This window comes from Lepisosteus oculatus, chromosome 14 (genome assembly GCF_040954835.1).
Source record: "Lepisosteus oculatus isolate fLepOcu1 chromosome 14, fLepOcu1.hap2, whole genome shotgun sequence".
NCBI classification, from domain to species: domain Eukaryota; kingdom Metazoa; phylum Chordata; class Actinopteri; order Semionotiformes; family Lepisosteidae; genus Lepisosteus; species Lepisosteus oculatus.
Window position 1 is genome coordinate 51815041 of NC_090709.1, and position 11738 is coordinate 51826778.

An 11738-nucleotide genomic window follows, 5' to 3' on the forward strand; every position below is an offset into this window, starting at 1 on the left:
AAACTTGAACTTTAAACTTGAACTTGACATAGTCTTGCAGGCAGTATATTATTTTATCGTTTACTCGTTTAAAAAAACACGGTCTTCTCGTTCCTAAGTCAGATTTTTAGTGCTTTCGAACGTTACTTCCAACCTGGACTGACAGCTCACCCGATCTGTTTGTGATCAGACCATGGAGTCGGGGGCTGTACCAAGCGCACGTTCCTTCCCAATGCTAAGGCGATCATTCGGAAGATGGGTGTGAAGAGAAACAAGCTTTGTCGACTAAAAAACAAGGCAGGATATGCAAGAATACTAATCACTGGCGACAGTTATGTTCTCTTACTATTGAGATCCCTACATTGCGAGTTTTTTTAAGACTTTGAAACTGAAGGAAAGCGGTGACAAATGAAACTGGCACGGGTGGGGCTTGAACCCACGTTCTTCGGTTTACGAGACCGACGCCTTACCACTTGGCCACCGCGCCTTCAAGTAAGCATGGGAATAAGGTTGTTCAAATTATTTTTTTCTGAATCTGGTTTACATCGCCAAATGTAAACCGGAGGCAGCAACAACAATAAAAGGGATACTTGTCCTTAAACTCGGACGTGATGTTCTGCAGACATGTGCACAATGTCCTGTTTTCTTGCAGTGTAGACATTTTGCTGTTCACGCTCCGCATTCATCTGCTTTGTGCGTTGTTAATCCGCACCTGTAACATGTAATGTCAGCCGTCCCCTGTTCTTCTATTTCTCTAGCATGACTGCGTCCTGCTGCTCGGCTTTTGTTTGTAAAGTTTGAGCGAGCGCCCCGTTCAGTTTCACTTTGTCACTGTGGTCAGAAAGCATTCTTGATTCTGCTTGAGCTGCTTCATGAATTCTAGCGACTGTAAGAGCTCTTTCTAAAGTCAGCCCTTCCTCCTGCAGCAATTTATAGTCTCTTATGTGCACATTTTTCCACAAGTTGATCTCTTAACATGTCAGTTTCCAATACTCCAAAGTCACAAGATTTAGCCAGTTCTCTTAGTGCAGTCACAAAAGCATCAACAGATTCGTCCTGAGACTAAGTTCTCTGCCTAAATGTATGCCGTTTCTCCGCGGTGTAAAGGAAGCGTCTAAAGCAGCTACAGTCTTTTTCTCCAGGGAGGTTGGCGAAAATCCGCTGCACGGGAGCCCCGATACAGTGCAGTAATGTAGCACGTCTCACGGCATCCTGAGCTTCTGTAGATCCACTGGCTATTTAAAAAAAATCTGTACGACTCCATCCATATCTTGTATTCCGTATACAAATCCGGGGCTCCGAGGTTCATTAGAAGCGGTGGAAAAAGCTGGGCATAAGCAAAGCTTCTCGGCGCGGCTACCATATCTTCCATGGCGAAAGCTAAACGAAAAGTCCGAAAATTCAGAAGTTCGTTTCTACCAGTAAGAGAACTAAAATCTGCACTGCACTCGCTTTGAGTCCGTCAAGCACTCATCTCTCGTCGCCTTCAATGTTGTGTATCTTAATAAAGAGACGTTTTTATATTATTTTAACTATTTTGTTAACTACACAGATCACACCCTTACACCATATATTCCTGCCTTCTACTCTCTCGTTCTGTTGTCTGGCGATGTCTACTCACTATACTACATTTAGCATGACTTCTTGTTGCAGTTGAGCTCAAAGCTGGAGATGATCTCCATATTCTACCGCACTATCTAGTCCGAAACGTAGTACACAGTACATACTTTTTTAAGTGAAGTCAGGTTGTTAAAAAATTAAACCAGCGCCCTGTCACAGAAACGTACCCCCAGTCTCCCGCGCAACAAGCGGGGGTACTCAGCACTATACTAAAGAGGAGCGCTTGTCTGCAGCTGAGCGTCAGCTCTGTTTACTGTCAGCAGTCATTGCCTCATTTCCAAAGACTTTTTCACCTGCTCTCAGCTTTTAAAGACAGTCATAAACGCTCAAGAAGTAATTCATGTCAGTTGGAAGTCTGTTTCTGTTGTCTCAGCTCTTGATAAAGAAAAACCGTGCGTGGGAGACTCCCTCTCTGAAGAAGTTTGCCGTCACCTTGCGAGGGAGAAGAGCCATCAATCACCGAGGCAACCACTGAGACAGTTAACATTAAACACGTGAAATGCGAGATGTTGTGATTTTTTTCCCGCTTAAGGCTTCTATCGTTTCTACTCTAACGAGAAAGACCTCTTTATTAGAAGTGAGATTTTAACAAACGTCTCCAGGGTTAACTGCGACCTGAACGCAACGCCTAAGACCATAGCAGCGCTCAATAAAAATGATCAGAAACCGAAAGCGCTTCCTATCCGGATCAGTATATTCCGATACCACTGGTTCTACCGAAGAAATAAGAAAAGCCGAACTCAAAGCACTGTGTTGCCATTACGGGTACTCTGTCTGCAGCTGCTTTAAGATCTACTCACACCGTGTTGCCATTAAGGCTACCTAGTTAAAAAAACTTATCGTCACCTTTTTGAACGTGATTATTAGACACCCGTTAAATCTTCACCGAGGTTTCTTGAGAGATCGTTCAGCGAGCGAGTATTAAAAAACTACGTCGCTTCCAACCTCTGCTGTCACTGTAAACTCGGACGTGATGTTCTGCAGAGTTGCAGTGTGCCTTTCCTCTTGTCAAATTCAAGAGTACTCACTGTGTGAGCTCCTCACTGCGTGTTCTGTACTCTACTGTGATTTAATTTGGATGATTACGTGGAGTAGAGCGACAAGATCTACTTGAACATTTTCGGTTTGTGAAATGAAACACTAAATACACTACTGTAAATACAAGTAATGGACATTTAAAATAACCACAGTACAGCTAGAAGAGTGAAAGATAAAAGACTATTTAGAATGACATTCACAATAGACTTAAGAACAGCACAACCGCCCGAACAGGGACTTGAACCCTGGGCCCTCAGATTAAAAGTCTGATGCTCTACCGACTGAGCTATCCGGGCTCTGAAAGAAAGTTGACACTGTCGGGATCCTCCCAAGTCACCTGTCTCTTGTGCCGAAGAGTAGTCATACCTGACCCGTCTGGAATGACCACTGACAGACTTTATCCAGAAGCGACGGCACCACTCCCAGTAGAATGAGTGAGAAATACAGCATGACATGGGTAGTTAAGGGGCTCCCACAATCCATCTTTCCTCACATTACTGATTTTTTTCAATAGCATTTTGACCTTTTTTCACATTCAGATTTTTTTCACATTTAATAAAATCTTTTAATCAACAACATTAAAAAGAAAACAAATAGAACATTTTTTGGAACAATAATTAAAAAAAAAACTTTCAATGCCTTGGTTGTATACGTGTGCACACCCTTTATAAAAGGAGTTGCAACAGTGCTGAAATGTAAAGAGCATTTCTGTAGAGAAAACAGCATTTTTTCTGCCTTGATGTTATAGGGAGCCTGTCTTTTAGAAATTCTATTTCTTAACACCTTGCACAGCCTCCCGGCAGACTAACAAATATTTTTTTGGAGAAATTGGCTCACACACCGGAAGACACTAACGTTTATTTACGTTAGAGTATGTAAAACTCAGGCTTTAACAGATGTTCATGATGTTTCACACGGGGTGTTACCTGTTGTAGTGTTTCAAAAGATGTGTTAGCGGACCACAAATTATCTTGAAAAGATTTGGATTTGTACTGGCTGGGATTCAAACCCGACTCAATTATTTGGAAGGCGCCTGTACCACCAACGCACTTCCGAGAAGCACCTGCAAATTATCACAATCAGTGTTGTCAGGCCCTGACAGACAATGTACAGATTTGATAAAGTTATAAAATAATGTAATTAGGCACAGAACAAGTTTACAGCACAGTACAATAATAAATGCTGACCATGACTTTAGCATAAATTACCTTACACTCAATTTAAACACAAGCTGTCTTTAGCCCTCTAAGCTGGTTCATACAGAAATGTAGAGAACCAGGCTCAGAACACACAGCTTCATTAGCGAATACATATGCAGGACAACTAGAGAAGACGTTTTACAGAGGATGGATTTTTAGAAACATCCCATCAGTGACATCACTGAAGTCAACTCCTAGGTACTGTAACTGTCGTGTGGATAGTTTCACAAGAATCAGACAAAGGTTTAAGCATCGCTTGTTCTAGATAAAACTGCAAAAAAAAACAACAACCCATAATGTACTTCTTTGCGGCTCTGTTTGCCCAAATCATATATTCACAACGTGAAATCTAGAAAATAATATTACGTAACCAAAATCTGCAATATGGAAACAGAACCTGTGTAATTGTTCACAGATGATGTACTCTTAACATTTTTACAAGATGAACTACAACATTTAAAAAATGACTTGTATGTACTTGATATCTCTAATCAATCCACTGCAATGCATTAAAACAAAACGAAAACTAGAACGCCCTGGGCATACCGTTTCGCGCTTCTTATCAGTTGCTCAAAAGTAATTGGACCGTATGAAATGCATAATATAAACCTAGAAACATATACGTGAGCAGTATTTACGTAGTATCGGTGTCAAGACCGATTCTGGTCATAATGAAACCATGTTTCGTGTATGTTTTCTTTAAAGTACCGAGACCAGCCATATACTGTATGTTTATGTTCCAAAATTAATATCGTTTATGGCCTTCACACGCGTTGCAGTATGTTCCTATTCTTTTTATGCTCAGGCACTAAGATTTCCCTTCAGTGGTAAAATTCCATATAAATATTCAATACTTAAACGGGCACAGTTAAGACATTAAATATACATATACATACTGTATACAGTACAGTTTGCATACGGTAATATGTTTATGTTCCTAAATCAATCTCTTTTATGAGCATGTGAAAGGCATGGTGAATCGATTCTCAAAAATTACTGTACTTTGCATGATTGGAAAAAAATGCGTGATTGTGAAATGCTGTGGTGTTACTTTTACAAAGACGGTCAATGAAAAAAATAATGTGGACCAGGGCAATACTTTGAGTTTACAGCTTGTCCAAGGTCATTTATTATTAATACTATTAGTAATATCTTCGTTAAAGACTTTGATGGCTACAGCTCAAACATGAGAGGTTGAGCTTTATTAGCTCCACCTTGCGGAAATTCCGGATACTATTATTTTGCTAGCGGTATTTACCGGTAACTCGCGGTAGACTGCGTACAGCGTACCGGAAAATAATGCGGTATCACATGCGCATTTTGAATGGCTGCATCTGTACTAACCAGGCCCATCCCTGCTTAGCTTCCAAGATCAGATGAGATCAGGTGTGCTCAAGGGGGTGTGGCCGTAAGCGAGAGCAAGGCTCACTGGCACCCTTCTTATTGAGAGGACAGCTCCGTCACCTCTTTTACGACGCTGCTTTTTTTCCCTTGCGTTTTTCTCTTCTTCCCACGTTCTCTCTCTTCACTGCCTTCGTCCCCGCTCTATTTCACTTCAGCCTTTCACTCTTGCTTCCTTCCAATGAGGACGGAGCTGCGGGAGAAAGGGCGCTATAGAGGATCGCTGTGGAGAGCTGCTGCTGTGCTTTGACATCTGAGCTCTGTGGAAAACGATCTCAATACAATTCTGAAAAACGCGACTCCCAGAACGCCAGCTGAAAAAGTCTCCACAGCTGAAGCGCTGTGTCTCTTTTCAGCTGGCGATAAACCTTTCCTCGATCCTTTGCGGACTTGTAAAACTGTTCATGATCAGAATAAAAAACGCTCACGCTAATACACAAGCACCCGTGTCTCGCCAAAGCTGACAAATAAACAGACGGACAAGCCGCACTGCACGTGTGAACAGGGGAATGAGCGAGCGAGCGGGGATAGGGCACCTCCTGCGCTTAAAAGCTTACAGCACCTGGTATTCCCAGGCGGTTTCCCATCCAAGTACTAACCAGGCCCATCCCTGTTCAGCTTCCGAGATCAGACGAGATCAGGCATGCTCAAGGGGGTGTGGCCGTAAGCGAGAGCAGGGCTCACTGGCACCCTTCTTATAGAGAGGACAGCTCCGTCACCTCTTTTACGACGCTACTTTTTTTCCCTTGCGTTTTTCTCTTCTTCCCACGTTCTCTCTCTTCACTGCCTTCGTCCCCGCTCTATTTCACTTCAGTCTTTCACTTGTAGCGGCAATGCTTGTTAATAAGCCAGAATTAAGTGTTGCTGTGCTTTTCCAAATGAGGCCCCATCTCTCTGTTCATCTCTGTGGTGCAGCCACAGAGAAACTATTCATGCAGGCTGATTTAAAGATGTTTTCTTTTGTTAAGGGACAGCTCCCAAATGGGGATGCACTTAGCTAAGCCTGGCTATCATGATCAATGGTCATCCATTGGCGCCTATCTGTCTAGGGTGTGCCAGATGGACATCTGGACTGCATTCCTAAGTGTCAGGAGTAAGTGACTCATATCTCACCCTGATCAACCAATCAGGGACTGGTAGGGCCGAGTAACCCACGTGGGACTCTGATGCCCATGGAACTTTAAGCCATTGAACGAGCTGAAGTTCCTCCAGGTAAAAACAGGCAACACAGAGGGCCTGAGAGACTATTTCGTGGACTTTTCTAAAGGGAATTCAAAGGAGAATTGCAGGGCAGGACAGCCCAGGAGCAAAAGGCTCCCAAGGGCAGGACATTCTCGCAGTGTGCCTCCTGACCATCCTGAGACTCAACCCGGACAACCACGGAACGGCCAGTGTGTCCGAGTGCCAGAACTTTCCTTTGTTCTAAGAGTCTAGAGCGGAGGTTGCCAGAGAGTAACCAGAGGATCCACCTGAGGTTAGCACCAGCAGCAAGCCTTGTGAACTGGTCGGAACTGTGGACAGCTGAATCAGCTGAATGAACCGGTCCTCTTCCTTACTTGCTGGGACCCACAGTCAATTTTTCTCCTGTGCACAAACTTTGCTCGTTAAAGCCAACACTAACTAGCCGGTCAGTGAGCATCTGCAGCACAGCACAGCCTGGCACGGAGCCAGAGAGCCCGCAGGAGATCTGAATCCCCAGAGATTGGATGAGTATTCAACTTCAATGCATTACAGCTTGAGAATTCAAATGTTATCCCAACCAGTTGATATCAACTTAATTCCTAAGAGTTATGTACTTGTTTTCAGTATCTAATGTAGAAGTTGTAACCAAGTTCACTTTATGAAACGGTCTTAATGAATGATATACTGAACGTATGTCCTCTTGATATATGTAACTCTTTGTAATTGATTGTATATATACCTTTTGTATTCTGATAACCCTCTCGATAAGATCTGTTAGGTTTATATGCATATTTTATGTATTAATAAATGTATCCCCGTGTATTAGTACCCGTGTGTGTGCGTTGTTTGAGTTATATCCCATGGTTGGATTCTAAGGCCATCAAAAGAATCATTTTGTGATTTATGGCTACAATTAATAAATGTCCCCGTAAATGCCCAAACCCTACAAAACTGGTGCCTTCAGAGAGCACACTACATTTATTGGTGTCCCTGGACGGGCTATGGTAAGACTGAAATGAGTCAACCAAGCTGAATAATTCAATATAAAACACCACGGGTTTCAAACTCGACAATACAGTGTGCTGAAAGCCGCAAGGAAAAAAGTTCCCCTTGCTCTTTAAGCAGTGCCTGATTGTTTTGTGATCTTTTGCGATCTACTGGGTTGATTGCATACTTTATCTTATGGTTTTCTGTGGTAGAACTGTGATTTCGTACTTAAAATTGATACTCTTTAAGTTTAACAATGGTTGCTAAAAGGTCTGAATTCGAGTCGCTATTAAGCACTCTCTCTAGCAGTGACAGGTCTGACCATGATCTCCGTCATATCTCCATCAGCGGAGAAGCTAGGAGAATAAACCTCCATTCTCTGAGAGAGCTAGCGAAGGACATGGAGAGATTTTACCCTGCAGTGTCAGAGAATAATATCGAGAGTTATATTCAAGACCTCAGGTATACCCTGCAGTACCTGCCAAACGCCACAGAACAGGAGAAAGTGTTTCTGGTCAGGAAAACTAGCAGCAGAGCTGTACATGAGTGGATGGCTAGGCAGATGAAGAAAGTCTGTGATGACTTTGAAGAGCTGTGTCAAGCACTTATCCGAGAATACAGTGCGTTTATTGACCCGACTGCCGCGATAGCCGGCGCCCTTAACATTAAGCACGAGAGAGCAGAGTCCCCTCGCGAATATTACGAGAGACTTAGACGAACTTATTTTGCAGGGCGAAATGATGAGGGATGCGAAGAGAACACCCGTCAGTCAGAAAGATGATCTTAATGCATACAGATGCACAGACCATGAAAATGACTGATATTAAGAGATTCGTGCAGAAAGCCTGGGAGTATGATGTCCAAAGTCACTCTGAGCAAAAAGCTGTTAAAGCGACTGTGTTCGCCGTCAGAGCCAGCAGGGTTAATTCCCCCCTGCTCGAAGGAGCACAGGCTCCTGAGCTGGCTAAGCCCCGTTCCAAAGCACTCACACAGGACCGCACCCAGCGTCCTAAGTGCCATGAGAACACCGGGGGAGGGAAAGGGCTAGAAAAAGCTGAACAAAAGGATTCAGTAGCCACCCGCCTGGCCAGGCTTGAACAAGCTTTATTAGGACAGGGACAACCGCTCCCCAAGGCTGCCGGAAGCGTGAATGAGCTGATACTCTCCACTGGAGGAGGCGGAGACCCGCCCCCTCTCCCTCCCTCAGTCTATGTGATTGAGCGGAAGGGTTCCTGCCTGGATGAATTCAGCCACTCCCAAGTGAGTGCTGACTCCACCCCTGAAGTCACAGAGCAGGCAGTAAAACACAGAGGAAAAGCAGGAAGCTTTTACCTCAAGTCTGCCATGGGAGATGTCTTACACAGTGAGACACTGATTGACACTGAGGTTGAAAGGTGTTTGATGTCACACGGCAAGCTCAAACGGGTAGAAAAAGAAAAGGGCATGCGACTCAGAGAGGAACCTTTGGTGGATCACCAGAAAGGCAAAGTGTGGAAACAGGTCAAGGCTCCTAAGCCTTCTGTACAGAAGGAAAGGGGGGCCAAGAGGCAGACTGTGCTCACACAGTGCCCACCGAACACAGAAGCCTATGTGGAGATTCCTTCTGTTCCCTCTGGACAAGAAATAAAAATAATTCCTTGTTCCCCGGATATACCGGGAAGTCGTGTCCCGGCTGAGGTCCCAACAGCCTCCATGCCACAGGAGCGGTGCTCCAAGCAGCCGCCTGATCCACCAGGTAAAGCACACACCTTTTAAGTCCCTAAAAAGGAGCAGATCTCCCCACCTGGCGATGAAAAGGAGCTTTCCCCGTGCACCCTGGCACCCAAGAGGGGTCAGGACCACCACCCTGCAGTGGTGGAAGGGATCCAGATGGCAGGAGAGCAGGTTGGTGATGAAGCCCTCACCCTTAGCCCTGAGAGGTCCTCTATTAGTGAGGATCTGCTTGAGCAGCTGTCACAGGGCCACCACCAGGTGCCCCTAGTGCAACATTCACAGGTTAGACAGGAGGTCCAGCTGGACGCTGAGACTACTGCGCTGTGGACACACCTGATCCCAGATGCCGATTCCCTCTGCTGTGACCCAGGGAACCTGCAGTCAGGTAACATTATTTCTCACAACTACCAGGTAGTGAGTGAGACTGACCTGATTGTTCCTGCCTCAACGGCAGGGTTGCCTACACACCCAGTCCCCCAGAAGGGACAGGGAATGAAAGCCGAGCCGGTTTTCTTACAGCCACCAGCTCAGTTTGTCAGTCTGAGTCTGACCAACAGTGGTTCAGCCAGACTGGAGCTGGATGGTCAAGCCACCCGCCTGCCAGTGCAGGACATCGCAAAGAGGGGTGTCAGAATCCCCGCCTGCACTGACATGGGCCTGGTGAGTGATAGTGAGTTCAAAGACAGTGAACTAGCTATCCCAGTGCTGGGGCAGCTCCCTGAACCCCTAGCGAGGGAAGGGGGGAGCGAGCAGGTGTCCTACACCCACGCCCAGCGAACGATTGTAAACATGCCAATAGAGGGATTCCTCAATCAGGAAGTGTGCAGGGTGGACCTGAACAGTGAGAATGGGGTAACAATCCCAGATCACTCAGGTGCTCCAGATGACCACTCAGCCGAGGGTCAGGCATGCTCCACCGCTGCACCGCCCCCTGCAGGGTTCCTAGAGCACAGGCATGAACAAATCGAAAAAGCAGATGCCCTGGAAAAGGAGGAGCAGCATCAGCCGCTGCGTCAGATCTCCCCAGATTTCCAGGAGGTTGGTGCCCAAGATGCCACATGGCATACTGAGAAAGACACCATGTACATGCTGCGCCAGCTTAGAAAGGCAACAGTCACTCAGAAGGAGATGACTGGGATCAGCCACCAGAAAAGACTTTTGGGAGGACTGATTGCTGCCGCCACTGTTGCACGTTTGCTTTTTCTGGTAGGTTTGTGTGCTACTGGCACTCTCACCCTGACTGCCCCAAGAAGGCAGGTGTCAGAGATGCCAGAGGGTAGTGACAGACTGTATCAACAGCAGCAAAAGTTGGAAAGCTTAGGGGAAACCCTACAGGCAACTTCCTATGCAACAGGGTTAAATCTTATTCCCCAAACAGTGGACATGATTGTTGGTGTTATACAGTGGGTTTATGCTTGTGTGCAACAGGCCAGAATGTTGACACAAGACCTGTTAAGGGAGTTTAGTGCCACTGTAGCCAGTCTAACCACGGCACAAATCCCAACCCACTTGATTCCACTCTTCTCAGTAGAGGAGTATGTGACATTAACCCCATCGCTCATAGCTCACCCAGAAGGCAATCCAAGATTGAATTCGGTTCCAAATCTTGAGATGGGTATGGCTACCAAAGCTATCCATTGGCTGTGTCTAAACGATTCACCAATGAAGGGTGTAAAGCTACTAATGGGCAGAGGGAGGTTAATGAACCCCATGAAGAGCAGGTGGGAAGTAATTGGCTGGTAAGCACACCACATTTAACTGACACTATGACTTGTGACGGGCATGATACAGCTACCACAATGCAGCTACCTAACCAATAGTTTTCCTGTAAGTTCCCAAGGAGGCCATAGTACAGCTTGGTGACTTAACACTGTACTGTCTAGAACCAGACAATATAAGACCAAACTTGAGGTCTAAGATGCCTTCAGGTGCCACACTATTCAATTGGATAGAAATCCAAGAAACAGTAAGCCCTGAAGAGGTACAGGTAGTTAGTTTGCTTTAATGGAACAAACCTCCAAACCACCCTAGCAGATACCCAACACAGGTGTTGTGGTTTATCGGGGGGCTGGGAACAGGAACTGTTGTTATTGTAACACTACTGCCGGGTAGCTGGATCATGACTGACAGTGTACTCTGAATGATGTACTCTCACATCAAGATGTACTCTGGGTAGCATGAATGAGTCAAAGGTAGCATGTCAAAAGAAAGGAAGTGACTTCTCCCCAAATATCTACCACAGAGGTATCAGATATTGACAGTGAACTTCCTGATGTGTAATTCCTAGACTGAGATAATGTCTCCTACCGTGTTTATACATACTCCAGATGTTATTCATCCTGTTTGTATCCAATGCTGGTTCTGGTATGAATTCTCGAGGAGTAATGTAGACATTTAAGATTAATGTTCTAATGACAAGGGACATCACTTAACTCTGTTTTGTTTTGAAGGCAACAACGCCTCAGGACCTCGTGACCTTCAAAAAGGGGGGATATGTAGCGGCGAGGCTTAATAATAAGGCAGAATTAAGTGTTTCTGAGCTTTCCCAAATTAGGCCTCATTTCTCTGTTCATCTCTGTGGTGCAGCCACAGAGAAACCATTCATGCAAGGTGATTTAA

General features: G+C 45.2%; 2 non-coding genes and 1 pseudogene across 2 annotated transcripts; all 3 read right to left on the reverse strand.

Moving 5' to 3' along the window:
• Positions 1 to 394: 394 nt before the first annotated feature.
• On the reverse strand, positions 395 to 466 carry trnat-cgu (transfer RNA threonine (anticodon CGU)). Its single transcript has one exon. It is a non-coding gene; the product is annotated as a tRNA-Thr (tRNA).
• Positions 467 to 2860: 2394 nt separating this feature from the next.
• Positions 2861 to 2933, reverse strand: trnak-uuu (transfer RNA lysine (anticodon UUU)). The gene has a single exon. It is a non-coding gene; the product is annotated as a tRNA-Lys (tRNA).
• Positions 2934 to 5787: 2854 nt separating this feature from the next.
• On the reverse strand, positions 5788 to 5906 carry LOC138218229 (5S ribosomal RNA; annotated as a pseudogene).
• Positions 5907 to 11738: the final 5832 nt, after the last annotated feature.